Source organism: Notolepis coatsorum, assembly GCF_963971535.1.
Source record: "Notolepis coatsorum genome assembly, chromosome: 17".
Lineage (NCBI taxonomy): Eukaryota > Metazoa > Chordata > Actinopteri > Aulopiformes > Paralepididae > Notolepis > Notolepis coatsorum.
The window spans coordinates 85,354,392-85,370,216 of NC_140181.1; the positions used below are offsets into that span (position 1 = coordinate 85,354,392).

Sequence of the window (15,825 nt, forward strand, 5' to 3'; positions counted from 1 at the left end):
AATCAATCAATGCCGTTGAGAATCAGGGTCTCTGCCATCGATACGTGCTGGCTTTCCACCTAAAACGGGAGCGCGCATCTAGCCTGACTTGAGCCTGACTCTCAAGTCTGGCTTGAGTTAACGAGACTGAATCCTCCTTTGTGAAACAGGAAAATCCCGGCTTTGAACATCGGGTTAACTGAAGCTGGATAATGGACATGTTGATCGACTTAGTTGAACCACGTACATGAAACAGGGCCCTGGTCAGACTACTGCTTGACCTTACTCCTAAAACCCACCTCACCCCTGCACACTTTGACTACCTATAGGATGGCTTAGAGTAGACGACAGAGTACAGCAACTTGCAATGGGCCTGGTCTACAAGATACACTACACCACCACTACGTTTTTTTTATTTTTATTTTTAGAATTTTTTATTATTGATGCCTAATTTGACTAATTTGTAACTGTTTTACTGGTCTTTTTTTTCTTACCTCCATATTCATCTGTGTTTTAATTATTTATAATTTAACTGGCATGTGACTCAACGTCGCTGCAAATGAACTGCAACCTCAACTGACATTCCAGTTAAAATAAAGGTTTGAATGAATGAACAAGTTCTCTTTCTTCATGAGAAAGGGATGTGTGTGTAGAGTTCATTAATAGTACTGTATATTTATGAAACCCATAAGGATGCTGCAACGCATGTATTTCCCCTCAGGATGGAACAAAGCTGAGACAGAGGGCGGTCGTCAACAACCTGCCACTTCTGCTTCCACCAAACAGACAACAGACTTGTTGACATACTGTATCGAGATGTTGACAAGGTGTTGACTTATTTTGGCAAGGACTACTTATTCCATGCCCAAGGCAAGGCGAGGCAAACTCACATGCACGCACGCACACGCAGTCACGCACGACACATTCGCACCAAGTCATTCAGTGTAGTGAAATAAACGCTATAGTAGGCCACTTGGCTCTTTAACTCTTGAGCAAATAATTAAGCGCAGTGTTACTTTCTGTCCACAGATAAAAAGCCATTACCAAATCCAGTCTGCGTCCCATTGCCTGATATTTCTGGGGGGACCGAGTGATCTGTATCGACAGCTTTGTGAGAGCGCTGTACAAGATCAAACATTCATACGTTTGCGTGAGGCTCTGAACTAAGACACGGCAAAAAAGTGCACCACTGCTGTGCTATTCCCCCTGCACCGAGCGGTGTGGGTGGACCCGGGGATCCACCACTGTGGATCTCTCTCTCTCTCTCTCTCTCTCTCTCTCTCTCTCTCTCTCTCTCTCTCTCTCTCTCTCTCTCTCTCTCTCTCTCTCTCTCTCTCTCTCTCTCTCTCTCTCTCTCTCTCTCTTTCTCTCTCCAGCTCTGTGTCTCTCTGACACAGTGGAGAGATCAACAGAGAAGGCTTACCCCCCTCACTCTCAAACACACATTAGCCCTGTGGCACGGACACAGACAAATGTGCACCGGTCCAGCCTAAATGCGGCTAAGGAGGGCTGACATAATGGCTCTCAGAGCCACGGGAAACCATCTTTCGCTAGCTGGTAAAAAGGTTTTAGGATACAGCGTCGCTGTGTGGGGGGGGGGGGGGGGGGGGGGGTTCTTTTTGACTGCAGCTCAGGTGAACTGGCCACTTTGTCAGTGCCATTTCCATGTGCATGACAACTGCATTAGTCTATGGTGACGGCTTGTTCACCACAGAGAGAGAGAATGGCTGGGTGAGACTAATGGCCATTGTATTGTGTGTTCTGTGAGTGAGATTAAGCGAGCATAGCAGCAGAGACAGTGGTGTTTTGTTCTCGGAGTGCTACGCATGGCTCCTTTCTGAGTGTTGCATTCATTGCACTGAAAAGTACAGGTTAGAAAGACATTACCTCCATTCACAACACAAAGGAGATGTTCCATACCGGCGAAGGCCAACAAGATATGATATGCTAAAGAACTGTTGATGATTTGACAAAGACGATGACTATTAAAAGCAACTATGGGCTCTAATCGTGCGATAGATTTTTTTGGCTGTCAACTACGAACTATCATGAGGTGAGGTCAGAGGTTAATTAAAGGATGTGTTAGAATAACACAAGGATGTGTTAAAATAATACAAGGATGTGGTTAAATAATACAAGGATGTTGTTAAATAACACAAGGACAAGGATGTGTTAAAATATTACAAGGATGTGTTAAAATATTACAAGGATGTGTTAAAATAATACAAGGATGAAAAGCAACACACTGTGTGTTACAGTAATAACAACAGAATTTGTAATGTTTTTGTATGTTTTTAGAACAACACGTCCTTTTTGAGAGTACATACACTGTATGTAAACAGCAACACATTAAAGTGGTACTGTAGCTAATAGAAATGTACATTGATTTACTTAGTTTGTCTTTGCATTGAAAATATTTGAATAAGTTCTCTTCCGGCCCACTTTTGGATGTCATTAATGTTAATGATGATGAATAATTTTGCTTCAGTACCGCAGTCAGCTCCTAATTAACACCGGGCTGATAAGCACACTGATGCTCCTGTAGAGGATTCTGTAAGAGTCCCTGTTTCAACCACATCTCCCCACCCTATCTTCTTGATCCTCCAATAACAACTGTCGCTTCGAGGGCAGAACTTGAGATAGGTACATTTGGCATTGTCTCCCTCATTCACTCGTAGTTCTAAGTTCTGGAAAGCAAAGTCAGTTCCTTCCACAATCCACACTGGGGGTGAATAATGCAGTTACTAGTCCAGTAGGTTTGGATACTGCCAGCAGTTATAGCCCTATGGAATATCAGAAATAAATAGACCTAGGAGATGTTGCTGGTTGTGATCTAACTCCACAATTCTTGTGAATGTAAATGATGCATAACACAGCTCCCCATTGGACGTGGTTGGCTATAAGTAGAGGAACTGTGTATGTGAGATAACCATCTCTGTGTCTAGAGAATACTTTTTTTTGTTCACAATTGCCTTTTGTCTCATTAATGAGAATACTGTGGATGGGGGGGGGGGCACCAGGATTTATCTTATTAAAGACCCTATGAAGTTAGACGGGCTTCAGGCTAATATTCTATCTAACTGCAAGCCAGAGAACCACTGGAGAGTATCAGAATTGTACTGAGGATCAATGGTCTGTGTACAGAGGATGGAAGGAACACATTAGCCTGTGTAAATTAAGAGTTAATGTACTATGACTTAATAGATTAATAATAGGCTATAACTGCATAGTGAAGGTTTATATCCTCATTTATTCTTCAGGAGTAAATGTTGACAGTTATTGAAGGTGTGGCAAACGCTTACTCCCACCTGCCAGAAACATCTCGCAACATCTACCACTGTGTCCATGTTGCCCACACAATATATAATATTAGACAGAGGAAATCAAACTATTTATTTAGTTAATTTATCTAAGTCTTGTTTAAATGTTTTATTGCAATCAGTGTTTCTCTCCGTGTACACTGAGTGAGTTATGTAAAACCCATTAAAGATAGTGTTCTATCACAAGGAAAATACATTACTAGCTCGCAGACCTTGAGTGAAGACAGATAGCAAGCAATAACAGCAATAACATTCCACAGGAAAATAATTACTGCATCTCACAGCTTGATACATGTCTCCCGGACTAACACATCCCAAGGAAATACTCTGCAGAGTAAAACAGTAGTGATTAAATGTGATCATCGGAAATAAAACATCATATAACCGGGGGGGCTTAATTAGCGGGTGAAGAGAAACAAAACAACATAAATACGTAAGTAAATTAAGCAATGTAATATATTTTCTTGGTCACATAACTCCTTATCCTCCTTATCATCTACTCTATACCCCCCCCCCCCACCCAACTCCTCATCAGACATTCTTCAACTGCCACCAGACGTGTGTGATTCTGACAGCGTGTCACTCACCATTGAAGCTGGCGTTGCGGATGTATCTGAGCAGTGTCTTCCCCTCAGCCGTCTCCATGTCCTGGCACATGCCGGGGTGCTCGGGGCACAGGTCCCTCTGCATGTTGTGGAGCGCGTGGGCCATGGCATACACGGCGTCGACCACAAACTGCACCTTCCCTTCCTGCTCGTACTGGGAGTCGATCCCGATGCGCTCCTGACCTGAGGGAGGGAGGGAGGGAGGGAGGGGGGTCAAAAAGGATGAAAGGACAATGGAGAGAGAGAGAGAGAGAGAGAGAGAGAGAGAGAGAGAGAGAGAGAGAGAGAGGTCAGGAGGGGCGAAGACGGACAGCCGTCATGCCCTGTAAGACGGTAACGTGCTGTCATCTTAAGGCGCCTCCGGCTTCATTTAGACGTCTGACTGCCGGGCTATACCGCTTGCCTGCCATCCTGTTGGGATTACACCCAAGGGGGCAGGTTTTGAGGCAGGTCAAAAGTTCACTGACAGAAGGGAGAAGCACTGTCAGGACAACACGGAAGAGGAGGCGTGTGGAGGCGTGTGGAGGCGAGGGTTTTACTTCACAGAGACCTAGACTGGATTAACATGATGGCATACTGCCGTCATGCCACTAGAGCTGAACAATGGAGTCATCTGCGAGGTGATGAAGATCCCGTGAACTTTAGCATCTTCCTCTGTTATGGCGGTTTCTTCTTCTTTTATACCTACCCTCCAGTGCTCTGCCCTTTTCACTATGGGCTGCCTTAAAGGTTTCTGCCTCCATCCTCTGTAACACTGCTTGAATACATAATGTATAACCTCTGTAGGATGTTTCATTTATTTATTTATTTATTTATTTTTTACATTTTGAAATAGCTGACGCGAGCAGATTTGTATCATCAAGCGCGTGGCATATGGACACAATTCACTCGTTTGAAAAATTAGCAAGGGCGAGGAAAGAAACTGCAAATCGAACGTGATGTGTTTGCCTTCCTTGCTGTAGAGGCACAGGGAAAGCATTCCGAATGCCTGCAGAGGCCTCACGTGCATCTGCACAGCAAACAGCGATTATGGTTTACATTGCACATGGAGACCTTAGTGTGTGTGTGTGTGTGTGTGTGTGTGTGTGTGTGTGTGTGTGTGTGTGTGTGTGTGTGTGTGTGTGTGTGTGTGTGTGTGTGTGTGTGTGTGTGTGTGTGTGTGTGTGTGTGTGTGTGTGTGTGGTGGGTGTGAGACAACACTTGATCGTGGGAGAATGGCACAAGCTGAACGAGGTCAAAAGCGCTACATGTTGACATTCCATCCTGTTTCTCAGGCCATGACATATATCTGAGCCAACACATAACCTTTTTGTTTTTTTCCTGAGCTGAGGGGTGAGTTGAATGCAAAAGCTTTGAATGCAAAAGGCTCCCCCGAGAACCTGACATTCATACGTGAATATAGATTGACTCGGCTTGATATGAAAAATAGGAGAAACGGAGGCAGCTTTACAGACAGACGTAAGAGAGGAAAGTCTTTTCAGTAGGACTGGAAGAGAAAATGTGGATTGGGATGTTTAGAACTCTTTGTAAATCCTTCTCACAGGAGCTTAGCGTAGCTGCAGTTTCTGAGGCTGAATCAGAGGACAAGGGCATAAAAAAAAAGATATCGAAAAAAAGTCACCAAAAAGAAAAGGTTTGGAAAATTACAGAAGAAATACATTTGTGTGATATTGTCATTATTGTTTTGTCATGGTAAATGGTAAATGCATTTATATAACAGCTTTTATCCAAAGTGCTCCAAAACGATTAGTTTCTCACATTTTACCCTTTCACTCACACATTCACACACTGATGGCGGAGGCAACCATGCAAGGTGATAACCTGCTCATTGGGAGCAATTAGGGGTTAAGTGTAATTGCTCAAGGACACTTCACCACGCTGCCGGGTGGAGGGGGAATCGAACTGGGAACCTTCCGATTACCAGACGGACGCTCTACCTCCTAAGCCACTGTCGCACCGTGGTTCTCAATTACACGCGCGGTGATGACAAGATACAAGATACAATACATAGAGTGCATACTAGTATACCTCCTAAACATGTCACTCCCTTGGACGGCAGGCAGAGCATAGACCTGCAGGTCACCTAATACAGGCATGTACCTCCACTTGTCACCCCAACCCGCCTCCACCCAAAATGCACAGACGGTAATACAGCTCTTTGACAGAGAATGAGCAGCGAGTTATTTTGCACACATTACCTTTCTGCCATCTTTACCCTATAATTTCCGCGACAAAGGAGAAATGCTCTCCGGCTTTCTATATCCACTTAGTATACAAGGCATGGCTGCACCAAGCTGTCAAGGTGTAGCTGGGTCGAGGGGGTGAAACAGGAGGTATAGAACACCGACCGCGGGAGAAGCCACGCTGCGACCGCGGTATGAATAAGACATGTGGCCCGTTGTTATTATTGTAGCCATAAACTCTTTTGTCTGCCCTGTGCCTGCCGGGAAGGATCACCCGGTGTTTCCCAACCATGTCACAGACAAGAGAGGTCGGACACTGCCTCTAATGTGAGATCAAAAGGTCACAGCCTAACAGCGTAGAGCGAGTAAACGGTCGTCTGCTCTGTGTGACACCAGTGTTCCTCTCCCGCCCCGGGGTCGGGGGTCTGGTACCTGTGCATTTGCGGCTGGTGTCCTCTCTCTTGGACGAGCTGAGGAGCCGGCAGTCAAAGTTTTCCTCCCAGAACTCAGCACCGGCAGTCAAAGTTTTCCTCCCAGAACTCAGCAAACCACACATTCCTGCGATTGTTCTCCAGGGTGAGCGCCATGAAGTATTCATCAAACCCTGTGAACGAGGGGGGAAGAGAGGAGAGAAGGACTCAGATCCAATTATCACTAAAGTGACGTAGCATGGCATGGTGTGGCGTGGTGTGGTGTAGTGTGGCATGCCGTGGTGTAGTGTGGCGTGGTGTAGTGTGGCGTGGTGTGGTGTAGTGTGGTGTGGTGTAGTGTGGCATGGTGTGGTGTGGCATGGTGTGGTGTAGTGTGGCGTCGTGTAGTGTGGCATGGTGTGGTGTAGTGTAGTGTGGTGTGGTGTGTGTAGTGTGGTGTGGTGTGGTGTGTGTGTGGTGTGTGTGGTGTAGTGTAGTGTGGTGTGGTGTAGTGTGGCGTGGTGTGGTGTGGTGTAGTGTAGTGTGGTGTGGTGTAGTGTGGCGTGGTGGTGTGGTGTGGTGTAGTATGGTGTGGTGTGGTGTGGTGTGGTGTGTGTGTGGTGTAGTGTGTGTGTGTGTGTAGTGTGGTGTGGTGTGGTGTAGTGTGTAGTGTGGTGTAGTGTGGTGTGGTGTAGTGTGGTGTAGTGTGGTGTGGTGTAGTGTGGTGTGGTGTAGTGTGTGTGGTGTAGTGTAGTGTGTGTGGTGTAGTGTGGTGTGTGGTGTGGTGTAGTGTGGTGTGGTGTAGTGTAGTGTAGTGTGGTGTAGTGTGGCATGGTGTAGTGTGGCGTGGTGTGGTGTAGTGTAGTGTAGTGTGGTGTGGTGTGGTGTAGTGTGGTGTGGTGTGGTGTGGTGTAGTGTGGTGTGGTGTAGTGTAGTGTAGTGTGGTGTAGTGTGGCGTGGTGTAGTGTGGCGTGGTGTGGTGTAGTGTAGTGTAGTGTGGTGTGGTGTGGTGTAGTGTAGTGTGGTGTGTTGTAGTGTGGTGTGGTGTAGTGTAGTGTGGTGTGGTGTGGTGTGGTGTAGTGTGGCGTGGTGTGGTGTGGTGTAGTGTGGTGTGGTGTAGTGTGGTGTGGTGTGTTGTAGTGTGGTGTGGTGTAGTGTAGTGTGGTGTGGTGTAGTGTAGTGTGGTGTGGTGTGGTGTAGTGTAGTGTAGTGTGGCGTGGTGTGGTGTGGTGTAGTGTGGTGTGGTGTAGTGTGGCGTGGTGTAGTGTGGCGTGGTGTAGTCTGGTGTAGTGTGGTGTAGTGTAGTGTAGTGTGGTGTAGTGTAGTGTGGTGTAGTGTGGTGTAGTGTGGTGTAGTGTAGTGTAGTGTAGTGTGGCGTGGTGTAGTGTGGTGTAGTGTGGTGTAGTGGTGTAGTGTGGTGTGGTGTGGTGTAGTGTGGTGTAGTGTGGTGTAGTGTAGTGTGGTGTAGTGTAGTGTGGTGTAGTGTGGTGTAGTGTAGTGTGGTGTGGTGTAGTGTAGTGTGGTGTAGTGTGGTGTAGTGTAGTGTGGTGTGGTGTGGTGTAGTGTGGTGTAGTGTGGTGTAGTGTAGTGTAGTGTAGTGTGGCGTGGTGTAGTGTGGTGTAGTGTGGTGTAGTGTGGTGTAGTGTGGTGTGGTGTGGTGTAGTGTAGTGTGGTGTAGTGTAGTGTGGTGTAGTGTAGTGTGGTGTAGTGTGGTGTGGTGTAGTGTAGTGTGGTGTAGTGTAGTGTGGTGTAGTGTAGTGTGGTGTAGTGTGGTGGTGTGGTGTAGTGTAGTGTGGTGTAGTGTAGTGTGTGTGTTGTGTGGTGTGTGTGGTGTAGTGTGGTGTAGTGTGGTGTAGTGTGTGTGGTGTAGTGTAGTGTGTGTAGTGTAGTGTGGTGTAGTTGTGTGGTGTAGTGTGGTGTAGTGTAGTGTAGTGGTGTAGTGTAGTGTGGTGTAGTGTAGTGTGTGTAGTGTAGTGTGGTGTAGTGTAGTGTGGTGTAGTGTGGTGTGGTGTGGTGTAGTGTGGTGTAGTGTGGTGTAGTGTGGTGTGGTGTGGTGTAGTGTGGTGTGGTGTAGTGTAGTGTAGTGTAGTGTGGCGTGGTGTGGTGTAGTGTGGTGTAGTGTAGTGTGGTGTAGTGTAGTGTAGTGTGGCGTGGTGTAGTGTAGTGTAGTGTGGTGTAGTGTAGTGTAGTGTGGTGTAGTGTAGTGTAGTGTAGTGTAGTGTGGTGTAGTGTAGTGTAGTGTAGTGTGGTGTAGTGTAGTGTAGTGTAGTGTGGCGTGGTGTGGTGTAGTGTAGTGTGGTGTAGTGTGGTGTAGTGTAGTGTAGTGTGGCGTGGTGTGGTGTAGTGTAGTGTGGTGTAGTGTGGTGTAGTGTGGTGTAGTGTGGTGTGGTGTGGTGTGGTGTAGTGTGGTGTAGTGTGGTGTGGTGTGGTGTGGTGTAGTGTGGTGTAGTGTGGTGTAGTGTAGTGTGGTGTAGTGTAGTGTAGTGTGGTGTGGTGTGGTGTAGTGTGGTGTAGTGTGGTGTAGTGTAGTGTGGTGTAGTGTAGTGTGGTGTAGTGTGGTGTAGTGTAGTGTGGTGTAGTGTGGTGTAGTGTGGTGTAGTGTAGTGTGGTGTAGTGTAGTGTGGTGTAGTGTGGTGTAGTGTAGTGTAGTGTAGTGTGGCGTGGTGTAGTGTGGTGTAGTGTGGTGTAGTGTGGTGTAGTGTAGTGTAGTGTAGTGTGGTGTAGTGTAGTGTAGTGTAGTGTAGTGTGGCGTGGTGTAGTGTGGTGTAGTGTGGTGTAGTGTGGTGTAGTGTGGTGTAGTGTGGTGTGGTGTGGTGTAGTGTGGTGTAGTGTGGTGTGGTGTGGTGTAGTGTAGTGTAGTGTGGTGTAGTGTGGTGTAGTGTAGTGTGGTGTAGTGTAGTGTGGTGTAGTGTAGTGTGGTGTAGTGTAGTGTGGTGTAGTGTGGTGTGGTGTGGTGTAGTGTGGTGTAGTGTGGTGTAGTGTGTGTGTAGTGTAGTGTAGTGTGGTGTAGTGTGTGTAGTGTAGTGTGGCGTGGTGTGGTGTAGTGTGGTGTAGTGTGGTGTAGTGTAGTGTGGTGTAGTGTAGTGTAGTGTAGTGTGGTGTAGTGTAGTGTAGTGTAGTGTAGTGTGGTGTAGTGTAGTGTAGTGTAGTGTGGTGTAGTGTAGTGTAGTGTAGTGTGGCGTGGTGTGGTGTGGTGTAGTGTAGTGTAGTGTGGCGTGGTGTGGTGTAGTGTGGCGTGGTGTAGTGTGGCGTGGTGTGGTGTGGTGTGGCATGGTGTAGTGTAGTGTAGTGTAGTGTGGTGTGGCGTGGTGTAGTGTGGCGTGGTGTGGTGTGGTGTAGTGTGGCATGCCATGGTGTAGTGTGGCATGCCATGGTGTAGTGTGGCATGGTGTGGTGTGGCATGGCGTGGTGTAGTGTGGCATGGCGTGGTGTAGTGTGGCATGGCATGGTGTAGTGTAGCATGGCGTGGTGTAGTGTGGCATGGCGTGGTGTAGTGTGGCATGGCGTGGTGTAGTGTGGCATGGCGTGGTGTAGTGTAGCATGGCGTGGTGTAGTGTGGCATGGCGTGGTATAGTGTGGCATGGCGTGGTGTAGTGTGGCGCTGGCTGCTAGGTGTTGAGGAGGCAGGTGAACAAAGATTGCTGCTCCGTCATCAAAATTTGACCACTAAGGTTCCTCTTCCTCTGGAACCCCATGGAATTTTAATCACTTTCTTTCATCTCGGAAATTACATTAATTAAAAAACAGGATGCGGAATAAATAATGAGGTGGGGGCGGGGTTGGGTAGGCGGGGTGGGGGGGGTGTTGTGAGCAACTAAAGCCGGCTGCCTCAGGGTGCTGGGTCCTGTTCCTCTACACTTCATAATGAACAGCATTAGCACAAGGCTGGTTTGAAGGGATGAGCTACTACTATAGCTTGGAGGTCTGTCTGTCTGTCTGTCTGTCTGTCTGTCTATCTATCTATCTATCTATCTATCTATCTATCTATCTATCTATCTATCTATCTATCTATCTATCTATCTATCTATCTATCTATCTATCTATCTATCTATCTATCTATCTATCTATCTATCTATCTATCTATCTATCTATCTATCTATCTATCTATCTATCTATCTATCTATCTATCTATCTATCTATCTATCTATCTATCTATCTATCTATCTATCTATCTATCTATCTATATCTATCTATCTATCTATCTATCTATCTATCTATCTATCTATCTATCTATCTATCTATCTATCTATCTATCTATCTATCTATCTATCTATCTATCTATCTATCTATCTATCTATCTATCTATCTATCTATCTATCTATCTATCTATCTATCTATCTATCTATCTATCTATCTATCTTCTATCTATCTATCTATCTATCTATCTATCTATCTATCTATCTATCTATCTATCTATCTATCTATCTATCTATCTATCTATCTATCTATCTATCTATCTATCTATCTATCTATCTATCTATCTATCTATCTATCTATCTATCTATCTATCTATCTATCTATCTATCTATCTATCTATCTATCTATCTATCTATCTATCTATCTATCTATCTATCTATCTATCTATCTATCTATCTATCTATCTATCTATCTATCTATCTATCTATATCTATCTATCTATCTATCTATCTTCTATCTATCTATCTATCTATCTATCTATCTATCTATCTATCTATCTATCTATCTATCTATCTATCTATCTATCTATCTATCTATCTATCTATCTATCTATCTATCTATCTATCTATCTATCTATCTATCTATCTATCTATCTATCTATCTATCTATCTATCTATCTATATCTATCTATCTATCTATCTATCTATCTATCTATCTATCTATCTATCTATCTATCTATCTATCTATCTATCTATCTATCTATCTATCTATCTATCTATCTATCTATCTATCTATCTATCTATCTATCTATCTATCTATCTATCTATCTATATCTATCTATCTATCTATCTATCTATCTATCTATCTATCTATCTATCTATCTCCTCTCTCCTCTCCCCCCTCTCTCTCTCTCCTCTCCCCCCTCCCCCCCCCCCCTCTCTCTCTCTCTCTCTCTCTCTCTCTCTCTCTCTCTCTCTCTCTCTCTCTCTCTCTCTCTATCTCTCACACACTCTCTCTCTCTCTCTCACACACTCTCTCTCCTCTAATGAAGGAGAACTACACTACACTCAGACGTACTGTAACTCTCTGGATTTTAACAATGAGGGCATTATATGAAAGTGATTGGCATAACGAAAGAAATTGGGATAGGAGAAAATACAGAAAAAAGGAGGAGAAAAAGTAGATAAAAAAATAAATATTAAAAGTACTGTAAATGTTCTCTGTTTTGTTCTAAAATGTTAAGGTATAGAATTCAAATAACAGAATGTATTCAACCACTCCTGCCTTATTGTGGCTGAATTGCCATGTTTGCATAAACTAGGTATGTTCACATCATAGGTTACTCAGATATAATCCTTCCATTGTATTTAATGGTTTTAAGTCATTTCTATCTGACTAAATGGGACTAAATTCTGTCTTTCTTGACAACAAAGCAGATACCTTGTCCCCTTCATACATCCTAATGGGATTTTAGGGTGGTGTACTCTCCATTGGAATACTCAGTATACTAGTATAAATAGTATGGGATGGTCCTGGAATTTTAGTGCAGTACCTGAGAAGAAAATGCAAATCACCCTTAAAAAATAAAGGTATTGTCACTGACACCAAACAGACAACCGTAAAGTCTTACAACATGGCTGCCTGTAACCTAGACAATGGTTGCTATGTGCAAAACAACGGTTGCTATGTGTTTACAAAAACATAACGTTAATAATTTGGTGTCTTATTACTGGATCTTGTAAACGTCACAGTAGAACAGTAATATTGTGCTTCACCGGTGTTTTCATTGCACAGGCATCTTCTTTTGTAAGCAGTTATCAACAGTTACAGGCAGACATGTTGGAAGGAAGTGAACTACGTAAACATTCCGTGCAACATGTGACCTCCGTGGTAAAACAGGAAATCTACAGTAAAACTCAATAAATTGCACCTTGTTTATTTTTGCATAATGAGATGGAAACGTGGTGATTCATATGTTCTGCAAAGCCTCAGGGACCAGACGCAAATGTCATCCATAAGTCAACCGTGTGTTCCATACTGCTCTTGGTTATCCTGATGGAGAGGCTACCCTACGCCCTGAATCCTTACATACTTTCACATACTTTTCCCCCTCCCTCACTTTGAAAGAATAGAGTATTTGCATAGAATTCAGACAAATCAAGACAATTCAGACAAAAGACCAAGATGGTCTCGTGTGCACAACGTGCACTGGCGTCTCTCCAGTTTTTGAGTGACTGTACAGTATGTTGTAGCTGTAGTCACACTAGTAGAATGAGTTGAGCTGCATCATGGATACAGTATGTTGTAGCTGTAGTCACACTAGTAGAATGAGTTGAGCTGCATCATGAATACAAGTCACTTTAGTAGATGTGTGCAGTATGTGTCTGTATTGAACATATAAGTTAGTCCATGTAAATATTACCGTTTATCCATTTGCATTTACAGCCAATCCTTCAACTGGAGGATTATGCATGTGATCTAGTGTCTTTCTCTTTGTGCATGTGAATTACCATTAACTATAGCTGCGCTACCAGAATTTAATTAACACCAAGATTGTATTGTACTTCAGTGTCTTATTGTGTTTGCATGATGCTTTGCATGGCTTGTGTGTAATTGAGTGGTTATTAACATCTAAGTGCTTCGCCTTCATGCTTGTCTGCATGGCTTTCTTGTCTAGTATGGTTGGTATTATTAAAATTTTATTTGCAGATGACACGAGTGTATTCTATTCACATAAAGATCCTGATACCATCATTAGGTCATAAATGAAGAACTTAACAAACTATCAATTTGGTTTAAATGCAACAAATTATCACTAAACATTAAAAAAACTAATTTCATTTTTTTTGGTCTCAAATCTGTGATTTTTAACTCCTCATCTAAAGTAGTGATCAATGACATCCCCATAGCTAGGGTGTGTTCTACACGATTCCTTGGTGTTCTGCTTGATGAATCCCTATCATGGAAACCTCATATCACAGCCATAACTACAAAAATGGCCAAGAGTATTGGTATTCTTGGAAAAACACGTCACTTGCTGAGCACCGAGGTTGCCACAATGTTATATTACTCTATGGTTTACCCATATATCAATTACTGTAATTTAGTTTGGGGTAGTACTCATCAGACCAAACTTGAGCCCATATACCATCTGCAGAAACGAGCTCTAAAAATAATCAGCTGTGTTCAACGAAGTCATTCTTCTCAGCCTCTATTCCATAAGTTAGGTATACTCAGTGTTTATCAAGTGAATCATCTTCAGACTGGTTTATTTGTGCATAGTTCTTTAAACAGAGCCCTTCCCCCTTTTTTTCATGACATGTTTGCCCACAATCACCAAATTCATAATTACCCCACACGTAGTTCGTTTGCTTAGACCACCCTTTTCCCGCACTTCCCAATCTCAGTTTTGTTTGCTCTACCGAGGGTCAAAGTTGTGGAACTCTTTGCCTCCACATATTTTGGAATTTTCTTTTCTGAAATTCAAAAGAGCACTGAAATCTCATCTCCTAGATCACCAATACTTCCCATATGGACTTCCTTTACAAACTGTGGTCTGATGGCTTGTTGTATTTTGTTATTGCATTTTCGTTTTATTATATATTCTTCCTGTCATTAATTGTTTTCTCTACCAGAAATCGTATGGCATGGGTGCCTGCTTCGGTGTCTATGTAGGCCTGCTTGTGTGTGTTTGTTTATTTGGGGGGGGGGGGGGGGGGGGGATTTAATATTTTATCTTGATATAATGTAATTTTGCTTCCTGGTGAATTCCACATGCAAGCCCCTTGAGGGTTTTTAGGCAATTCTCCTACACATCCCTTGTGTATTATATTGTATTATATATGTAATTGTTTTTATATGTGTAAATAAACAAACAAACAAACAAACATACTACTTGTCTTCAATAGTCTTTTTTTTGTCACATTATTGGTTTCTAGCAACATCTTCCCCGGGGGACTGCACTGCAGTTGAGAATGAGCTAAAACTGGCACATTTACAGGAATGTTAATTAATGCACATTGTCGCAGCACATTAATGAATAAATAAAGTGAAGTGAACTGAATGCATACCTTTAATGGAGGAGCGCTTGGGCAGTATGGTGACGGCTCCCACCGCAACCTCCTCCAACTGGTGGACTGGACTGCTCTTGGCCCCCCAGCTGTCAGATCCAATCCAAAGGAAATGCCCCACCTGATTGGCCCTCTTGGTGGCATTGAGAACTCCCCTGCAAGGAGAGAGAGAGGCACAGCAGACACATGGAATCCAATTTACGTCAGGAGGATTCTGCTAACAATGAGGATGCACACTGCCTCTCCAGGTAATGTATTGGCCACATGCAGTGTTCGTCATTAGTTAGTGAGCCAGACGCTGGACGTTTTTCTCTACTTCATTGCAAGAAGGTGACTAAGACACAACAAAGAAGCATTGTTCAAGTTTTCATCCACTGGCTGAACCACATGGCTGGTTTCCACGTTTCCCCCTTCCTCTCTCACTGTTTTAGTTTATAGCTGAGAACAGCAGTAGTTAAAGGTCCCCTATCTTATAAATGGCCTTTTCCAGTGGTTTGCATTGTTTTTTAGCAATGTGGGGTTGTATCAACACTGACTAGATGTGAAATCTCTACCCAGTCCCGTTTCTTCAGTATACTGTAGCTGAGGCAGGAACCTCCCCCACTGAAACGAGCCATTCTGAATTGTCTCGCTCGCTGATGTGAATAGGCGCTGATCTGCCACCGCCCGCCCACAATCAACTGTGATATGTTTATATGAGCAGCGAGTGGAAATAATGCGGAAGCGGTTTCGACAACAGAGACCTTCAGCTGTTCCACTCTCAGCACTTCCAGACAGCTTTGCAATACACCCTCGTAACGTTAACGTAACGTTAGTCGCTAGCTAGCCAACCCAATCACACACAGAGAAGAGCAGCTTCACTAGATAAAATGGGTGGGAGGGAATGGGACTCGGGGGGAGCTCTCTCTCTCTCTCTCTCTCGCTCGCTCTCTCCCTCTCGCTCTCTCTCTCTCTCTCTCTCTCTCTCTCTCTCTCTCTCTCTCTCTCTCTCTCTCTCGTATCTGCTAGTGCAGGTGGGTGACTGTCAATCAAAGCGCATTGCGAGTATGGGCGGAGCCAGGCCAAAAACAGCTTGGACATTGGAAGGGCAGAAAGTGGTGCTCCACAGTAGGGGAGAAGGG

At 44.1% G+C, this 15,825-nt stretch overlaps 1 pseudogene across 1 annotated transcript in view; it reads right to left on the reverse strand.

Moving 5' to 3' along the window:
- Positions 1 to 15,825, reverse strand: part of LOC311244121 (metabotropic glutamate receptor 7-like) — a 121,811-nt pseudogene that overhangs the window by 81,656 nt on the left and 24,330 nt on the right. The window contains exons 3-5 of the transcript XR_014621002.1: positions 14,705 to 14,859; positions 6,520 to 6,691; positions 3,887 to 4,087 (exon numbers count right to left, since the gene is read on the reverse strand). The product of XR_014621002.1 is annotated as a metabotropic glutamate receptor 7-like (transcript). The remainder of the gene's footprint in view (positions 1 to 3,886; positions 4,088 to 6,519; positions 6,692 to 14,704; positions 14,860 to 15,825) is intronic.